We start from the raw sequence: 20614 nt of genomic DNA on the forward strand, positions 1-20614 counted from the left end.
TGCTACCACCCCGACTGAGTCTTAACTTTGGCTCCTTTCCTACTCTGATGGGTTCTTGATTCACCCGACTGATGGTCGGAACTTGGTGCTCTTTTCCCCTCCCATCAGTGTCTGGGGCGGGGCAGACTGGCGCTAGGCGGCTGCACCACTAGGCGAACGGCGGCCCCTCCCGCCTCGCTCGCACTGCCCCAGTTTTCTGCGTCCCCCCCCCTTTCCCTGTTTCCTCGGTGGCCGCCCCCCGCCCCCGCCCCCGCCCCTACACACTTAGTCCCACCCCTCCCGGGTCCGTGCCTGGTTTTGGGAGCAGCCGGTCGGCGCCTCGTTCCCTCCTCCCGGGTCCCCTCCCTGCTCTCCCCCACCTGCCCCTCCCGGCCGCTCCTGCCGTATTCTCGGGGGATCTCGGGCGGCCGCGGCTCCTGCAGCATCTCCGGGCATGGGGCCGTGCGGGGCGCTGCGGGCGGGGGCCGGAGCCACCGTTGCCTCTGCCTAGGGGCCGGTGCCCGAGCCGTAGCCGGATCTGAGACCAACCAGGAGCAGAAACAGGATCCGGAGCCAGAACCAGAGCCGGACCCGGACCCGGACCCGGAGCCCGACCCGGAGCGCAGCGGCCGAGCTGGGACCGCGGAGACGTGTGCGCTGCATGGCCCGGGGAGGCGGCCGGGGGAGCAGAGCGCAGGTGAGCCGGGCCGGAGCTGGGGAAGGGGCCAGTTTGAGGAGTGGCGGGGGCGGGGTGGGGGAGGCCGGCTTCACTGCAGCGGGGCATCCCCTTCCTTATTCCCCAGGAGCAGCTCCAGCCTGGTCTGTCCACTCTTATGCCTGGGCGGGGGCGCGGGGGCGGGGGGCCGGGGGGAGGTAGGGACCAGGGAAGCTCCCCCCTTGTCTGAGGGACTGATAGCACTGTGCTGGGGCAGCCCTTTCCTCATAAATTCACAGAGCCTGGAGAAGGGGGAGCGCACTGCGGCCCCTGGCAGCCACTTCCTCATCCCGAGAAGAAGGGTCACTGGGCCAGGGTAGCTTCCCCCTTCCTTATTCATTCACAGAGCCCCACGGCGGTGATGATGGTCCGGTAGCCCCGGACAGCCCTTTCCTCATGCCTTGGGTGAGGAGGTAATAGTGAAACACTGGGGCCCTAGGTAGCCCCTTCAGTTCTGGAAGGGTGCATGTTTGTACAGGAGAAGACTGGGGCCAGGCAGCCCCTTCTTCAATCCTGGCACTACCGGGCAGAACTGGGCCCCGGCCCGCCCCCTCTTTATATATTCTAAGAACCCCAGGGGGATATGGACTGTGCAGCCCCCAGTGTCCCAACCCTTTGCCCTATGGCTGTGTGTGTGTGTATGGGGGGTTGTGGAGGAAACTAGGGGAGGGGGGCGCTTCCATTCAGGGGACCGGAGATTGGGGGGCGGGTCATAGCCAAGGCCCCTAGTGCTGGCTGCACATAGGACTCTGACCAATGTGGCTGGGGATGGGGGCAGGGGCCTCTGCTAGAGGAATTTACTGCGAAATGCACGTGGACGGGCCCTGGTGGTGGGGGAGCCTTTCCGGGAGGGATGGGGGGCCTCACGTGGCCGGGGAGGGCTACCTTGGACGCCAGGGTCCCTCCTTCAAAGGCAGAATTGTGCTGGGAGGGAGAGGGGTCCAGGCCCCGGTGCTGCATGTCCAGATGTGTCCAGATGTGCCAGAGGCTTCTGTGCGCCTGGGGGGAGGGGGATGTGTGTTACCTGGACATGTGACTCGCTGTGTGGGGCTTCGCCTCTGTGTCCTATGCCTTTCTCTACATCTCTCCTGGCTTTCTCTCTATGTTGGGGTTCCCCCCTTTTTATTATATTTTAACAAAAACCAGCTAATAGATTTCAGAGACAGATTGTGATATTAATATTAATAGGTGGTGGGATTGGATTGGGGGAAACACTTGAATGAAGGGGGATAGAGAGGTAGAGACTGGCGTTGAGTTCCACTGGTTAATATGGGGAAGGGAGCATCCAGACACCCTGGGACAGTTGCCCTCTCTTTCCTCAGAAAAATGGGGCAAAGGGAGGATGAGCACTGGACCCTGAAAGGTTTTGATGTAGAGAGGTCTCCTCTAGCTTCTCCTTCCTGTTTCTGGGGCCAGGCCAGGCTCACCCCCTCAGCCAGGATGTCGAATCTCTCATCCTGGGCACCCCTCCCCACAAGAGGGGCAGGCCTTGCTATATGATATAGAGAGAGAGACTGAAAAAAAAAAAAGGCTAAGCAAAAGCTTCTCTCTGTTCCCTGGGTTCTCTATCCCATTCCTGCCTAATTCAGCTCAGCCAACACACAGCTGAAAGCTAGAGGTAGAGAAGGAATAGAGGCACAGGGTCTTCTCCAGCACCTGCCAAGGCTCCAAGGGCCTAATCCTTGTAAAGGATCAGATGGCTAGCTCCCCTCCTCCTCCTACTGCGGGCTACTCTACCAAGATTAGGCCCCAGGGCCCCCCAAACAAGGATGACCACCACTACTCTAAGCTAGATCTGATGTTGTCCACAGCCTCAGAGATTTCTACCGATGAGTAGGCCTGAAGGTCCAGGTCTCAGAGGGGACTTGTGTCCCCAAGATATCCTAGGCTTGGCTTGCCAAAGGTGGTGTAATGTTGGAGGATCTCAGGAATTGACTGCCCTCTCCATCCACCTCCCTCCCCTTTGGAAACTAGTCTGCCTCCTTTAGGCTGGTTGATTCAGAAAATCCAGTGTTGTTTGCAGCCCAAACTAGACAAGGTGCCAAGGAAGGGGCTGAGTGATGTGAGAGGAAGAGGAGTAGATTAAGCTCTTCTGGAACCCCTAGAATTTCCAGATCCTGGGGCCACACTAGGACCAAAAGGAGTATCAGACTACAGACTGGGAGTAAAGAGGGGGTTTAGTCTATTGATACCATGGACAGGGCAGAGCTGAAGTTGCCATAATCCTTTGGATAGCAAAGAAATGACTAGAATTGATTCTATTGAACTTGGGGCGTGTTGCTATCATCAAAACCTAAGGCGAGCCATGGCGTTGAGGGTCTGGCTGCTCCACAGGTGGTGAGACAGCCCTAGGGACCCATCCTGAGCAGCCACTGAGGGGCTGATCAATCTGTTCCCAACAGGTGCTGGAAATAACTAGTGATTTGGACACAGAGTGTCTCTGTGAGTGGATATGGTGGTATATTTCTGCATATATCTGGGCATATGCGGTATGCATCTCTGAGTGTGTGTCTGAGTGTGTGCCTCTGCATGTATCTCTATGTGCCTTTGCCTGGTTTTCAGTGTTTTCACATGTCTGCCTGTGTATCCCTAGATGCATATATGTGATATGTCGATGTCTCCATATGCTTTTATATGTGTCTTTGTGTCCGTGTGTATGATATGGAGGGAGGAGGGGGACAGATGCATCTGTGGTGGTGCATAGTTCTAAAGACCATATGTGTCCTAGGACCCCTGGTTCATCACACTCCCTAACAAGATCCCCTTTAGGCCAAGCTCCACAGCCATTCTCTCCCAGGGTGGCATTTGTTTGTTTGGTTTTCGCTTTAGCTGGAGGCTACAAGGACATTTTCAGAGTGGCTCACAGTGTGTGTGTGTGTGTGTGTGTGTGTGTGTGTTTGAGGGGGAAGTGGGAAGGAAATACAATCAAGAGAATGACAGGATCTTGTCTTGCTGCTGTGGCCATCATCCTTGAGCAAAGATGATGCTCCTGGACCTGTCCCAGGAAAGCTTGTGTGTGTGGCATTCCCAGTGGTCTGTACCAAACAAAGGTGCCATACACATCCTCCTCCTCTGTCCCTCTAGGTGACCAAGGACACATCTGCAAAGTGGTGGCCCAAGTTTGGAGCTGAGGTGGGCTTTGATTCAGAAAAAGATCAAAACTAGCCAGCCCCTATAAGGAGGGATTTAGTTCAAAAGGAATCTACTTTAATTGGTCGTTACCTTTAGGCTGGAGAGGTGGGGCTTCCAGGGGTTAAGGGTTGAGGAGCCCTGAACTTCTTCCTGTGTCTCCCATCTGGGAGGGGAGAGAAATATCTCTACAAGGAAAAAAGATCCCTTTGGGTACCACATTTCAGGAGGGATGTTGGCAAGCTTCCTAGTAAAATGTAAGCTCCTCAAGGGGAGGGACTGTTTTCATTTTTCTCTCTCTTTTTTAAACCCTGATCTTCCATCTTAGAATAAATAACATGTATTGGTTCTAGGGCAGAAGAGCAGTAAGAGCTAGGCAATGAGGGTTAAGTGATTTGTCCGGGGTCACATAGCTAGGATGTATATGAAGTCATATTTGAACCCAGGACCTCCTGTGACTATACCAGGCTCTCTATCTACTTAGTCACCAACTGCCCCCCTTCTTTGTATTCCTAATGCTTATATTATGTTATGTTATGTTATATACTGCCTTATACAAAGTAGAATCCTAATAAGTGTTTATTAGATAGATGAATGTGGGATCCTACAGGTGAGTAAAACCAAGGTAAGGAGTGGCGGGGCGACCAGATCCTATAAGTTTCAGATGTGCAACCTGGATAATAGCCAGCTTGGTGGGGATGGCGGAATGGGAGAGTGGAGAATGGAGAGGATTTCTGTCTCCAGGTATTTGAAAAGCTGGCCTAGAGAAGAGAAGCAAACTTCCCCTAATTGGCTCCAGAGGGCAGAACCAGGAGCAAGAAAGGAAGCTACAGAAAGGCAGGCTTCCCTGTATTCCGAGTGACTCCCTGCCCCCGCCATCCTTATCCCCATCCTTCCTTCCTCCAGGTAGCCAAGTAATGACTGAGCCCTTGAAGAGGGCCCAGGCCTGTGCCAGCCAGGCATTTAAGGGGCACACAGATGAAGTATGACAGCCCCTGTCAGGAACTGACAGTCTACTAGGGGAATCAAGACTCCTTTGCATGGAATGATAGCAACTAATATTAGACAATTTATAATTAGGGTGAAATCATGTGGTATGGACCTGGATTAGGAGTCAGAGGACCTGGATTTGACTTCTAGATAGATGGCCAGCTCTGCCACTAATTAGCTGCATAGCCCTGAGTACCTTCTCCAGAAAATAAAGGAAAATTAGACTCGTGGGCTCTGGCACCTTTCAGCTCTGAATTCTCCAAATCAGCCCGGTAGAAGTATAGAGGGGAAGAAGGAGGCAGAATGGCATAGTGGGAAGAGCATGGATTGGAATTCCATGTTCCAACCCTACCTCTCACACTGGCCATGGGGCTGGACATGAACAAGGCATTTTCTCTCTCAGACTCTCAGATTATTCATCTGTAAAATGGGAGTGATTATGTCTATGCTCTCTACCTCAGCCTCAGACTTCCTGTGAAGAAAAGTACTTTGCAAACCTTAAAACGCTGCTTAAATGTGGGTTAATAATTGTTAATAAAGGAGGACAATCAAGCTTCGAGTGGTCAGAGTTGGAATGGTGTAGTACAGTTCCTAGAAGATGTGGGAGTTGAGCTGGGCCTTAAAGGGGGTCCAGGATTTAGGGGGTGGGAGGTGGGAGTAATACCTTCCCCAGAGGCAGCAGAGTACGGTGGACAGGAAGTTGGGAAAACCTTGGTTCAAATCCTACCTCTGCCACATACTATATATAAGACTATGGGCAAGTTATTTCTCTTCCAGGTGTGTGTAGGTCAGTCAAGAATGTAAGTTCTAGATGGGTCATCATTCTACACTGGCAGAAAGAATTTCCACTCTAGAAGATTCCCCCAGAGTAATACAATCACATGTCCAAAGAGGAACAAAATACCCATCCATGTTACCAACCATCCTGGATTTTTGTGAAGATCAAGTAAGCTCATGTGATGTCACTTTTCTCTAACTTTGAGGTTTACAAGTCCTTTTCTTTGTAGAATATATAACAAAACTCTTGTAAATCAGAAAGCACTGGAGACTTGCCAACCTCGATTTTCATCATTATTATGCACAGGACAAGTTCAGGAAGCTGATAGCTCTTCTACGTTTTGTTCCTGTGTGGCTGCATCCCCTGCCCCACCCTGGTTTTTGTCTCCAGTACCATCCAAACTGGGTGTCACGTCTTCTTATCTGACCTAATTTGGAACACATCTGTCACCCTAGGCTCCAACGTCAGTCCCGGCAGGAAGGCGAAATCTGCCATTGTCTGATTTTTGAGGCATTACCTCTCTCCCCCATCCCCAGCTCCCATTTATGTGGGATGTACATGTGGTTTGCAGTCTCTTATATATCACACATGATGAGCACAGCTCTTTTTTTTTTTTAATTCTCACCTTCCACCTTAGAATCAATACTAAATATTGGGTCCAAGGCAGAAGAGAGGTAAGGGCTGGGCAATGGGGGTTAAGTGACTTGCCCAGGGTCACACAGCTGGGAAGTGTCTGACACGAAATTTGAATCCAGGTCCTCCTAACTCCAAGCCCAGCTCTCAGTCTGCTAAATCACCTAGCTGCCCCCAGGAGGACAGCTCTTTGCAAGTTATATGTTGCAGCCATAATCAGCTGTACACTGAATCTTCCTGGTAGCACTGGGAAGCAGATCATGGCAAGAATGATCAAGCCTCATTTTATAGCTGGGAAATTGAGGCTTAAAGAAAGGAAGGAAAGGCTCAAGATCACAGTAAGTTGATGGCAAAGAGGGAAAAACTCAGCTCTGCAGACTCCTGGGCTAGCCCTTTTTCCATTATGTCATTCTATGTTTCTCTCTCTTTCCCTGAAAGTTCAGAGTCCTTTGACAGTGAAACCCAACTGAAATAAATTGGGGTTGCCAAACTAGGGTTGGAGCTCTCTCTTTTAAAGTGCTTGTGTCAGAGACTGGAATAAGATGGGCAGTCCTGGGTGCCGCCAAAGCTGGGCTCTCTTCCTCTAATGGACACTTGGAAGAGGACAGATAGATTTAGAACTGGAAGAGGCCACAGAGGTCCAATAGTTAAGTCCTTTCATTTTGCATATGAGGAAATTGTCCTGGAAAAAAGTTAAGTGACTTGCCCAGGAGCATCAGAGAGTAAGTAGCAGACCTGTGATTTGAATCCAGGACTTCTGATCCAAATCCAGATTTTTTTCTAACTGCACCATAGTAAGCTCATTGATCCAGTAACTTCTATTCAGAACAAATCAATAGTCAGAAAGGAAATCAAAAGAGTCCTCTGAGTATCCAAGAGGTCAGCGAGTTTCAAAGTTGAGTTTTAAATTTCTTTTAAAAAAAAGTTTGGTGTTTAAAAGGATGAACTTCAGTTATTTGGAAAGTTCACTTGTATGGAACAGCACCTTTCCTGCCAAAATGAAGCAAATTACAAATCATCCAATAAATATTTTCAGGGTCTACATAACCCTGGGTACAGCTCTAATGTGGTGGAATAGTCTCCTAATCTAACGTATCACTTCTAAGACAGAAGAGTGACAAGGGCTAGGAATCTGGGGTTAAGTGACTTGCCCAGGGCGCATAGCTAGAAAGTGAGGCTAGATTTGAACCCAGGTCCTCCTGCCTCCAAGCCTGTTTCTCTATCCACCTAGCTGCCCCAAGGTTAATGTCTTTGATGGAGGGACACGGTTCATTCTTAAAATCAGTAGCTGAATGGGGACTAGAACCCTGTCTCCTGATTCTTATCCCAGGCTATTGCAGGGCTTACTAGAGGCAGTTAGATCGTGGTGAATAGAACACTGGACCTACCATGGGGAGGACCTGAGTTCAAATCCCACCTTGTATACTTAGTAGCTACCCTAAGCAAACACTTAACCTGTTTGCCTCAGTTGACTCAACTATAAAATGAAAACAATAATAAAACAATAAGCACCTTCCTTCCAGGGGTGCCCAGGGTAGGTACTTGGCAAATGCCATTTGCTGTTATCATTCTAAAATCCAGCCCCCTCACCCACTTTCCAGGTGGCAGCAAGGTGTACAGACACAGCCCTAGGCAGGGGTCAGAAGGCTCGGGCTCTTGTCCCAGCTCCGCCGCTCATTGCCCATTTGGCTGTGGGCAGATCCCGATCTCTCTCTGGGGTTCAGTTTCCTCCTCTGTAAAATGGGGATAATAGCACAGTCCCTGCCTCACAGGGCTATTGTGAGGATCAAAAGAGATGGCAGATGTAAAAGGCCTTTTGTAACCAGCAAATACGAGATGAATGCGAGCTATTTCGGGAGCCCCACTACTCCCAGGTGACCTGACCCAGCCCGTCTGGCCGCCAGGAAGCTCTGGCTCAGGCCTGCCTTCCCAGGGGTGCCCCCCCCCCCCCCCCGGGCAGCTGGCTGGGGGAGGGGCCCCTTCTCCCCTCCCGCCCCCGGACCCTCGCACCACGGCTGCGTCATGCGGCCAAGAGCTCAGGAGCACAGCTTGGAAACGGGGGCCCGGGTTTGCTAAAGACGACAAAAAAAATTTTTTTTAAATGCTCTTCCCACACATCTCAGGCTGCCTGGCTTCCACCCCCAGCCAACAGCACTGAGTGTTGGCACCTCTCCCCGGCTCTGCCAGATTGGATTGTGGGGGGAGGGATGGAGAGGAGGCTGCTTCTGGTGGAGGGGAGAGAGGCCTGCGCTCTAGGCCCAGTGACCTTGATCTGGTCCCTTCCTCTTCTCGTTCTCCTCAGCCTCCTTCGGACAGGAGTGGCCTGGACCTCCTCTAAAGCCCGGCTGTAAGGGGGCAGAGGGCACCGAGTGTTTTAGGAACTGTTGCATTTGGAATCAGGGGGCCTGAGTTCGAATTTTGACTCTGGTATTTATTTGTTCTGTGACCTAGGGTAAGTCACTTGCTTTCAGAGCCTCTGAGAACGAGGGGGGGAGGGCTCCACTAGACTTTTCGTCTCTCGGTAGACTAGGTTATCAGTCTGACCATTAAGGAGCATTTATTAATCATCCACTGTGATGCAGGCACTGCACCCGACGCTGAGGATGCAAAGGAAAAAGGAAGAGTCCCTGGCCTCCAGGAGTTTGGAGTCTAGGCCACATGCATATGTAAAGGTGTGTGCGAATATTATACACATATGTGTATGTAGAGAGTCTGTGCAAGGTGTTTGGAGTAGGGAGGGATGAGTCACCAGCAGCTGTGGGGACCGGGAAAGGCCTATGGTTCTGTGGGCTAGGGGCTAGTCAGAATGGTGCCTATTAGTCTAGGCAAGAAACTGCTTTACAGACTGATTTTTATCCATCCATTCATTCATTTATTTATTTAAACTCTTACCTTCCGTCTTGGAATCAATACTGTGTATTGGCTCCAAGGCAGAAGAGCGGTAAGGGCTAGGCAATGGGGGTCAAGTGACTTGCCCAGGGTCACCCAGCTAGGAAGTGTCTGAGGCCAGATTTGAACCCAGGACCTCCCGTCTCTACCTGACTCTCCATTCACTGAGCCACCCAGCTGCCCCCTCTGTACTTATTTAAATTTCATGATTGCCTTTGGTTTTTATACAACAGTTATTTCACCTTCATTTCCCTCCCCACCTCCTCCAGTAAGTCCTTCCTGGTAACACAAAACATCTAAGCAAAGCCAAGACCATCACACAACTGTGTGTGTGAACAAATGCCACTTTCCACGTCTGCGGTCCCCATTTCTCTGCTAAGAGGCTGCCATTCAGTTGTTTCTGCCGTGTCTGATTCTATTTAAAGGGGGTTTTCTTGGCAGAAATACTGAAATAGTTGACCATTTCCTTCTCCAGCTCATTTACAGATGAGGAAACCGAGGCCAACAGGGTGAAGCGACTTGCCCAGAGTCACCAGCTAGAAAGTGTCTGAGGTCAGACTTGAACTCGGGAAGAGGAGTCTTCCTGACTCCGGGGCAGGCGCTTTGCCCGCTGCGCCACCCGGCTGCCCTCTGCCAGAGGAGGAAGGTCTGCTCCATTATAGGTCCTCCAGGACTGTTCAAAGTTAGTGTGCGCTTTAAGTGATGGTTTCCGTCATTGTGGTTGTCCTATAGGCCGTTCCCCTTCCTTGGCTCTCGGTGTATACGTCTCCCCTTGCTTCCCAGAATCCCTCCTGGAGAAGGGGAGACGGGGAGGGGAAGCGGTAGCTGGCTTCCCTGTTTGCCAGGTGACTTGGGCAGCAGGGCTTCCTCTGGGCCTGCTCGGCCCCGACGGGAGCACCAGCAGCAGCAGCAGCAGCAGGCGGGCAAGCATCCACTCTGGCAGGAGAACGGGAAGGGGAATGATGGGAAAACGGGAGAAAGGAAAGAGCCGCTTCCCAGGGACTTGGGTTATCTCAGGCTCCTCCCGGCTCTGGCGTCTGCTCCTGGGCTTCTCTGGCTTGTGCCCTCGCGCAGAGACCTGGGTCAGAGACAGCTGGAGGCCCCACAGAGGGCTGGGCCCATCGATGTCCTGCCCTGAGCGCTGCGGAGCCGGCGCTGGCCACACGTGGGCTTGGGTCCTATTGGTCTGCGGCGTGTGGGCCACGGGGGCCTGCCTTGGGAGCCTCGGCTGGGGGCTGCAGGGAAGTCTCCCTCGGCTGGCAGTGGGGACCCCCTGCTGAACAGACTCTTTCATGGGGGCTAGCCTGCAGCCTCGTCCACTGAGCTCTGTGGGCTCATTTCTCCCTGGACAAAATTTTCCCAAGATTCATCGTCCTGGCTCCTACAACTTACCTCCTTCGTGAATTTGAGGGATGGGTTGGTGCAGAGAGGGCAGGCCAGGGAACCTTACTTCCTAGCCTGTGTGACCCTAAGCAAGTCACTTACCCCTGCTTGCCTCAGTTTCCTCATCTGTAGAATGAGCCGGGGAAGGAAAGGGCAAACCACTCCAGGATCTCTGCCAAGAAAACCCCAAATGGGGTCAAGAAGAGTGGGACATGACTGGAAAATGATGGGAAGAACAGTGGCCTGGGGATGGGGAGACCGAGGTTCAAACCTCAGTTCATTAAATGGTAATCGTGGGCAATTCAGCAAGCATGTTAAATGCCTGCAAGGCCCTGGGAGATACAAAGGCAAAAACTGAAATGGCTCTAGGCCTCAATATAATGAGAAAGTTCCATATCATTTAACCTCCCTGGGGCCTCTGCATTCTCATCTGTAAAATGAGGAGATTGGGTAATGCCCAAGGTCCCTTCCAGCTCTACATCTGTGATCCCGAAGACCCTCCAAGTGCTAAATCCCATAATCCTTTGTGTCCTTCGGCTTCTGGAGGCCACATTCTGTGTCCTAGTGTATTTCAGGGCCCACGTGTTTTTCCAGCCATGTTAAACTCTATTAGGGTTTTAGTTGTCAAAGATAGTGGAGTGGTTTGCCATTATTTCCTTCTCCAGTCCATTTTGCAGACTGAGACAAACAGGAGTAAGTGACTTGTCCAAAGTCACACAGCTAGTAAGTACTTGAGGCTAGATTTGCACTCAGGAAGATGAGCCTTACTTGACTCCTGCTGCTTTATCCACAGAGGCACCCAGCTGCCTAGCAGTTTGTGAGAGCTCACCTTTCTGTTTAGAGGTAGGAATAGTCATTTTTTAAAAATCCTCACCTTCCATCTTAGAATCAATACTGTGTATTAGTTCCAAGGCAGAAGAGTGGTAAGGGCTAGGCCATGGGGGTCAAGTGACTTGCCCAGGGTCACACAGCTGGGAAGTGTCTGAGGCCAGATTTGAACCTAGGACCTCCCATCTCTAGGCCTGACTCTCCATCCATTGAGTCACCCAGCTGCACCCAGGAATAGCTACTTTTTAAATGTTCTGACATCCTCTGATTTGATAGATTAAAGTGCTGGACTTTGAGTCAGGAAGGATTAGGTTTGTTTCCCGTAGATACTCAGCTGCTAGGAGCCTCTGAGCAGATCACTGAGCCTCTCAGCTCCAGGCCCCTCACCTGTGAGATGGAGAGAACAATAGCACCCGACTGGCAGGGCTGTTGTGAGCCCAGAATGGAGCTCAGATTACATGGGGACAGCACTTTGCCAAACTTAAACCGCACCTAAAGGTGATCAGCTTTCAGGGATGAGCCCTTCTGCAGCAGGCAGGGAATCACAGGGAAGGGGGAAGGGGATCAGCATTTACATCGAGCCCCCCATGCACCAGGCACTGTGCTGAGTATGTTTTACAAATATTAGCCCATTGCATCGGCGCAAAATCCCTGAGAACCAGGCGCTATGATTATCCCCATTTTACAGTTGAAGAAGTTGAGGCAAACTGAGGTTGTGACTTGCCCAGAGTCACACAGCTAGTAAGTATCGTGAGGCTGGATTTGAATTCAGGTCTTTATGACTCCAGATTCGGTGCTCTATCCATTGTGCCACTGGCTGCTGCCTCCTTGAGCTAGTGGCAGGACACCCGAGTCCCAAGTCCTGATTCTGAGAGCAACCGTAAGCGTGACCTTGTATGAGTCTCTTCCTGTATCAGAGCCTCTGTTTCCCTGTCTGTAAAATGAGAATAACAATCCCTATCCAACCTTCCTCATGGAATTATAGCAAGGAGAACGCTGGGTAGACCACTAAATCTCTATAGAAAATGGGAGAGATGTCAACAAAAATGCTAATACTCAGACACAGACCAGCTGTGTGACCCTGGGTAAGTCATGAAACGTCTCACAACTCGAGGTCACTCTCTGGGTTCATAAAGATGCCAATCTGCATTAATAGAGGGAGTTTCTTCCCTGAGAGTTCCCCCATGGATGAAATAAGAGCTAAAACCCAGAATCACAACAGGAACCACAGTTTGAAGCATCGTCCACAAATCTCCAGGACATAACAGAGACCCATAAAAACTTCCAAATAGCATTTTAAATAGATGTCACCATGCCAATCACCCATGATCTCTAAACTGCAGGCAAGATAAAGAGACCTTGACAAGGACATCAAAATCAAGGGGGAGCAGGATGAGGCCCGTCTCATTCTCATCATCCTGTCTGCTCATTGATTGGTACCCAGATTGGCCTCAGTGAGTCCACAGAAGATGAGCTCATATCCCCATTTATTCAACTGCAAAAAGCAATCCACTGGGGCAGCTGGGCTGTTCAGTGGATAGAGTGCCAGGCCTAGAGAGAGGAGATCCTGGATTCAAATCTGGCCTCAGACACTTCCCAGCTATGTGACCCTGGGTAAGTCACTTAGCTCCCATTGCCTAGCCCTGACTGCTCTTCTGCCTTGAAACCAATACACAGATTCTAAGATGGAAGTTAAGTATCATTTTGTAAAAGGCAAGTAGCTGATCCACCTGTGCCTTAGCCCACAGAACATTAAATATAAAAGAATAATATCAGGAGAGTAATGTGTCCTGGGACCATATCCATCTAGGAAAGATGAGAAAGATTTTCAGTAAGAGCAATAAGAAAAAGTTGTAAAGCACTCTAGAAATGATAGCATATTTACATAATGCTATACAAGTTTGTGAAACACTTTATACATTTCACAACAATCCAGAGAGGTCGGTTGTTATCCCTATTTTACAGATGAGGAAACTGAGGCAGATAGAGGTTAAGTGACTTGCCCAGGGTCACATAACCAGTAAGTGTCCAAGGTCCCATTTGAACTGAAATCTTCCTGACTCCAGGTTCAGGGCTCTATTCACTGAACCACCTTAGCTGCTAATAAAGTGAAGTGCTATAAAGGTGTGAGCCATTTGCAAATGAGAGAGCAATGGATATGGCATCTGAAGACCTGAGCTTGAATTCCTTGGCTCCTCTACTTTTTGGTGTGATGTTGGCTAAGTCATCTCCTTTCTCCGAGCCTCAGTTTCCTTATTTGTAGAAATGAGGACGTTGGAGTAGACGAGCTCCAAGATGCCCTCCCTGCTCTGAATCTTATGATGGGGGTTTACGACTCCTCGCAGAGGTGTTTTGTTTCCCAGGTCAGTCTTTCTAGGCTCAGAAAGAGCCCCAGCTTTGTGGCTGATGAATCTGGACCACCGGCTTAGTGCCTGTGGAGTGGGTCTCTTTTGGTCGCCAAACTCACTCTGATGGAGCTAATGTGATCCCTGGAATGTAGGTGGGCGATATGCAGCTGGGCTGAGAGCAAGGGACACCTCCGGAGTCCCCCTTGGCTGGGGCACGACTGTGGGGACAAGCACCTCATTAAACCTTTGCCTCTCCAGTCGTGTTGAGGTTGGAGAATATGGCTGAGAGTGGAAGAGGGGCTTCTGGGCTGGGCCAGCGATTCTTTTCCGTGTCTCTCCTTTCCAACCTCCTTCCTAAAAACCAGACAGCTGGAAGAAGGTGCCATCCCTAGAGTCAGGGTGTTAACCCAAGGGATGCTTTCGTGGAAGGTGCCTGGCTCTGGGAAAGGGAAGGTGTGAGAAATTCCTGAAGTGCGGCATGAGAGGTGGCCACAGAGGCTGGAAAGAGGAAAAAGATGGCGAGTAAAGGTCTACAAGGGATTTCTGCAGGGCCAGGGCCAGCAGGGTACCTGAGAATGGCATGCCCCCCCTGAGTCTTGGGCCTGGAGAGGAGAGTGGAAGAGGGGGTGGCCCCAAAGACTCGGGAAAACTTGAATCTCACCCTTTACTCCCATCTCTGATGGGCATTGAGAGTCTCCACCTTCCCTCCCACCCACCACCCACCCCCAATCATTTTAGCCTGAATCCACTTGGATACAAGCACTTGGGCAGGAGGAAGTCAGAGGGTGACAGATCAGACAGGCACCCCCTCTCCACTCCTCACCCTAGAGAGGCGAGGTGGCAGCTGGGGAGGCCACAAGGCTAAACCCAGTGCGAAGAATGTGCTGCTTTAGTGAGTGGAGAGTGCTTCAGCATCCACTCTTCCATTAAACCTTCACAACCATCCTGTGAGGTCAAGAGCTCAAGTATTTTTGGCATCCTGGGAAAATCGCTTCTTCTCTGAGGCTTAATTTCCTTAACTGTAAAATGGGGATAAAGACAGCTAGGTGGCACAGAGAGGATAGTCAAGAAGCCTCCTCTTCCTGAGTTCAAATCTGACTTCGGACACTTACTAGCTGTGTGACCCTGGGCAAGTCACTTCACCCTGTTTGTCTCAGTTTCCTCAACTGTAAATCTGGAGAAAGAAGAGGCAAACCAATATCTTTACGGAGAAAACCCCAAATGGACGAACAACAAGATGGGAATAATATTTGCACTACTCCCTTCATGAGGAAGGTGCTGTATCTATCTTAAGGCTATATAAAAATGGGCACTAGTATTATTTTACAGGAAGTCCACTAAGGCTTAGATTTCGAGCTTAGATAGAGGAACTGGGGCCCAGGAAGGCTAATCAATTTGCCCAAGGTTACCCAGGGAATTAGTGGCAGGGATAGGAGCAGAACTATGCGCCCTGGCAACCTAAATGTTCTTTTCTGCCTTGAGGTGCTTCCTCCAAGTCTTGAGAGACTGCCTGAAGGAAGGAAAATTTGAGTGAAGTTGTGGAGGCAGGAAGAGGCAGTGGGGAGGAATAGGGGCAACGCTGAGCCTCCCAAACCAGAGGGATATAAGGACAGCGGAGCAGGGAGTGAAGGGGAGGAAGCCTCTGCTTAGTGAGGGAGAGCAGAGAATTCTGGCCTCGGCTTTGCTAAAGGGACCTGGGGCTTTAAAGGAAGGAGGGAGTGTTTAAGTGTTCCACAGAATGAGGGCCCACAGAGTGCCATTGCCCTTGGCTGGGTCACAACATGCCCAGAGGGCTATCCCGGAGGCCATAGTTCTGGGCACTCGTTGACAAGCTGGAGTGTGACCTGAGGAAGGCCACCAGGACGGTGAGGGATGTCCATGCCATCTGTCCTGGGGGATGTGTAGCCTGAAGAGGAGGTGACTTAAAGTTACCATTTAGTCTTTGAAGATAGCTTTGACTTGTCCTGTGTGATCCCAGAGGTCCGAAACAAGGCCAGTCAATCAGCAAACACTTATTAGTAAGCACCTACTATGTGCCAGACACTGAGTATACAAAGACAAAAATGAAAGGGGCTCTGCTCTGCCTTCGGAGTTTACATTCTGTTGGGCAGAAGAGGGAAGCATTTCAGCATCATGTACAAGAAGTTTCCTAGTCATCAAAGCTTAAGTTACTTGTTCAGTATTGAAATGGGCCTCTCTGAAGAATTACTTATCCCCGGCGGTCTTTACATGGAGACTCTTTGGCCTCCATGTAGGTAAGATGTCCTGGACTACATAGTTTCTGAGATGCTTTTCTTTTTTTTAATCCTCACCTTCCATCTTAGAATCAATCCTAAATTTTGCTTCCAAGGCAGAAAAGTGGGAAGGGCTGAGCAATGGGGGTTAAGTGACTTGTCCAGGATCATACAGGTAGGAAGTATCTGAGGCCACATTTGAATCCAGGACCTCCCATCTCCAGACCTGGCACTCTATCCAATGAAATTCTTTCAAGTTCTGAGTCTGAAGCTCTTTGATTTAGTTGGGAGTGTGACTTTGTTTTAGGGTTGGGGAAGAAGAGGGAAATGTGGTTTAGGGTCCCCAGAGCCAGCTGGAGAGGTGAGGAAAAAGGAAGGAGAGGAAAAGAGACAAAGATGGGGGTAAGAATGTTGGTGACCTCTGGGGAGGGTCTCAAGAGGTGGAATGAGTCTTTCACTGCTGCGGTGTCATGGTAGGAGGAAGAGCTCCGATTTAGAGGCAAGAGTTCCAGCCCTGCCATTTACTTCCCATGTAACACTGGGCAAACCTTCCTCCTTCTCTGGGCCTCAGCTTCCTCCCCTGTAAAAGGGATCTCTTGAGGTCCCTTCCAGCTCTGTACCTTCTGATCTTTGAGGGACAGGAGATCCAGGGTCAGGTTTTAGTCATGTTACCTCAGGCTTACTGCCTGATCTTGGTGCTTGTCCTTTACCTTCTCTGAGTCTGTTTCCCCATCTGTAAAACGAAGAGTCAAGAAAATGAGGGGGTCAGATTGCTCTAAGGCCCCAGGCAGGTCTTCAGGCTTGGAAGAGTCAGGAGGCTTGTGATAGAAAGCCAGGCAGGTGGTGACTTAGAAGAGAAGGTGGTGAGGTCAGTTTGCTAATATTAGTTGTCCGTAGGGTATCCAAATCCTATAGACAAGCAGGACATAAAGCACAGTCTTCTTGTCCCCACCTGCCATCTGTCCTGTATGCTTAGAGTGGGCATCTTCCCTCTCTCCTTCATCCAGCTGTGCCTCTTCTGCCCTTGAAGTCAGGACATCTAGGTTCTTGTCTCATCTCTGCTGCTTTTTTACTGTGGGGCAAGTCCTGGGCCTTCTCCAAACTCAGTTTCCTCATTTCTAAAAAGAGGTATTTAACCCGCTTTGGCCCTGGCATTCTGCAGAGGTCATCCCAGACATGAAAGGTGAGCTGTGGAAGGACTTTTCGGGGAGGAAGTTGAGTTCCTAGAACTCTCAGTCATGGAGGATGCTAGGGAACTTGCTTTAACTCCAAGTATGGGAGGACTGACAGATCCTTCCCTTCCCATAGGACCCCAAAGTGCAGTTGGCTCAGGAGTGGCACAATGGGTTGTTCATTGACTCTATGCCGGGCAGGTAGGTTACAAAGTGGTTAGAGCTCTTGGAGTCAACAAGGCTTATTTTTTCTAGATCAAATCTGGCCTCAGACACTTACTAGCTATGTGATCTTAGACTAGATGTTTAACCTTATTTGCCTCAGTTTCCTCATCTGTAAAATAAGCTAGAGAAGGAAAAGGCAGACCCCTCCTGTATCTTTGCCAAGAAAAGCCCAAATGGAGTCATGAAGAGTCAGACCCAAGTGAAAAATGGATCAACAACCAATGGCCTGCACCCCTCATGTGCACTCACATCCCCATAAACAGATGCAGGCATGAGCACGCAGGATCTCTCCCAAATCTTTGCTCCCCACCATCACCCCAACAGGTAAAACATGTATAGTCTCTACAAGACTACCCAATACATAGTCCATCTTCCCTTCTGTATGTCTGTCTTTCTTGCCTACCCCACTCCATCTCTTTTTCTCCCTCTGTCTATATCTTCCTCCCTTTTCCCTTAGGACTATATTAACTATGAGAGAGCCATAATCTGGGGCTCAGCATTATTGGTGTCCCACAGCGCTACATCCTCCTTTTTTGGTCCAATGGGTTTAGCCAGAGAGAGATTCCCTTACAAGGGATTCTAGTCATCGGGCCTGGCCAGATCCCTTGAGCCATCCCAGCACCAGCCTAGCTGTGAACTCAGAAAGAGCAGACTCTTTGGGCACCATTTCCTCAATTGTCCCATGGCCAGTGCTGCGACAGGTGTGAAGGAGATTCCGTCCCTGCCCATGACATGCCACCGGGTGGTTTCAGAGCCCAGTAATGAGGATGCATGGACCCTACAACGCCTGCCTGATGAGGTCTGCTGGACTTGCAGCCCCAGCAGGTTTCGCCTCCGTCCAACGTCTAGAAGCAGGGGAATGGCTAAAAATGTAGAGCCTAGCAATAAGTATGTGGTTATCTCTTGGTCGGCCGACCAATGACTCCTCCTGTCCCCAGCCTTCCAGTGGTTTCTGGTTTATTCTGGAAATCGCGTATTTGTACTCAGCCGTTTGGCATAATTGTCTTCCTCTGTAGTGGAGAGCCTTGCCCATAGCAGGCACTTCGTAAATGTTCATTGACTGCCTAAAGTGAAATGCCAGGTCAGGAAAGCCTCTTCATAGTTCTGGTAAAAGTATAAAATAGTCAAGTGTCTCCTCTGATTAGAGAGATCAAAGTGGGAAAGGAAGCCACCTGCTATGAGCTTTTGATATCAAGTTGGATGGAACTCCCACAGTTGAAGGGGGTCTAATGACAAAAAAGATATAGTGGAAGTCATGCTGAACAGTTAAAGAGATATCATTCAGATGGATTCTCACTGTGGGGGATCTTGGGCAAGTCACAGCCTCTCTGCCCCCCCCATTTCCCAATTTGTAAATCAGGGATAGTAAAAAAATGGAAATATTTATAAAAATCAGCGTGAGGAAAGCATTTTGCAAACCTGAAATTGCTTTAAACCTTTTTTTAATTTTTATTTTAAATCCTTACCTTCCACTCTAGAATCTATACTGTGTATCCGTTTTAAGGTAGAAGAGTCGTAAAGGCTAAGCATTGGGGTTAAGTGACTTGTCTAGGGTCAAACAGCTAGGAAGTGTCTGAGTCGAGATTTGAACCCAGGACCTCCCATCTCTAGACCTGGTTCTCAATCCACTGAGCTACCCAGCTGCCCCCAAGTGCTCTAAATCTTGAAGTGGGTATCGACCATGTATAGTCAACAGAAGACTAGATTTGGAGTGAGAAGATCCAAATTCAAAAATCTGCCTTTGATGTAATGTTAGGTAAGCCTCTTTGATTCTCAGGGCCTCCGCTTCCCCACCAGAAAAATTAAAATTTTGGACTTGACTTCTAAGATCCTTTCTAGCTTTAGATCGGTGATCCCATTGACATGAGAGTTCTTTTTATTACCATCAGAAATTCTTCACATCAGACTGCTTGCCATCTCAGGAAGGGGAGAAGGAAGACATGGAGGGAGGGGGAGGATTTAGTTCAAATTTTTAAAAAACAAAGGCGAAAAATTATTTCTACATGCCATTGAGGAGAAAAAGTAAACCTTTGTTGCAAAGTTCTTCACCTTCCCAATAATTAAAATAGAGGGATCCAATGGGCAGTTGAGAAGCTCAGAGTAAACATAAGCAGGCTACCCCATGTTCAAAAGAATTCTCTGGGGAAAGTGATATTAAGGGTGTCATCAGACAAGCATAGGACTGGAAAAAACAAAGGACAAATCGTTTCGTAAGAGCAATTAGTATAGCACATCAACGGTGGCTCAAGTGGTCCATTGCTGCCGATGTGATGCAGACAGAACATGACAAAGCCTGCTGGGTGAACTGGTGACTCTTGTCAAGATAGGCATAGGAATAGGAAGGTATAAGTGGGTTGCAATCTGTACTACTAGAGGGAATGCCCACACACCAGGAAGACCCCCGATCCATTAGAGTTTGGGGGAGTCTGGGGAGAAATCCTAAATTAGATTAAGCTGCAAGTGACATAAGTCAAAAGTATTTTGCAAACCTTAAATCATTACGTAAGTGTAAGTTCTATTAATAATAGTAAATTCTATTGGGATACATCTTGGGGTTAGTTCAACCTATAAGTAAGAACAGTTAGGGACACCTAGGTGGCTCACTGGATAGGGAATCAGGCCTGGAAACAGGAGGTCCTGGGTTCAAATACGACTTCAGATACTTCCTAGCTGTATGACCCTAGGCAAGTCACTTAACCCCTATTGCCCAGTCTTTACTGTTCTTCTGCCTTAGAACCAACACATAGAATTGATTCTAAGATGGAAAGTAAGGGTTAAAAAAAAGAATAGTTCAAGGCTAGGAGGAATGATGCCTGTCTAATTATACCTAAGTTTTAGTATTTCTTTAAATCTTACTCTAAATTCTGTATTCTATTTAAGTAGAATGTTTAACTCAATACTAATCAATATTAGATTAGTTCTTTTTATTTGTTAAGTTTCCATTTCCTTATGAAGACTTAAATAAGGGGGGGGGACCATGTCATTCTCAATGAGCAATTATGATGTATATTATGCTTTACAACTTCAAAGTGCAGTAGCTCATTTGAGCAGAGCTGTGTGAGCTAAGTTTCATCCCCATTTTAGTACAGGGGGACTTCAGGAGCACATTGAAAGCATGAGGATGGGGCAGCTAAGGGGCTAAATGGATGGAGCACCAGGCCTGGACTCTGGAGGACCTGGGCTCAAATCTGACCTCAGACATTCCCATCAGTGTGACCCTGAGAAAGTCACTTACCCCTGATTTCAGAGCACCTGGCCCTCTGTGACTTCTGTTACTAGGATAGGAAATAAGGATAAAAAAAAGAATAAAA

The 20614-nt window shown here is 49.3% G+C and overlaps 1 protein-coding gene across 2 annotated transcripts in view; it reads left to right on the forward strand.

The window, feature by feature from the left end:
- Positions 1–151: 151 nt before the first annotated feature.
- Positions 152–20614, forward strand: part of DLGAP4 (DLG associated protein 4) — a 251795-nt gene continuing 231332 nt past the window's right edge. Inside the window, exon 1 of one of the 2 annotated variants that reach the window (XM_056811842.1) lies at positions 152–676. The gene's annotated coding sequence lies outside the window, so the exon portion shown is untranslated. The remainder of the gene's footprint in view (positions 677–20614) is intronic. The other variant, XM_056811843.1, reaches the window with a different exon arrangement.

Source organism: Monodelphis domestica, chromosome 1, assembly GCF_027887165.1.
Source record: "Monodelphis domestica isolate mMonDom1 chromosome 1, mMonDom1.pri, whole genome shotgun sequence".
Classification (NCBI taxonomy): domain Eukaryota; kingdom Metazoa; phylum Chordata; class Mammalia; order Didelphimorphia; family Didelphidae; genus Monodelphis; species Monodelphis domestica.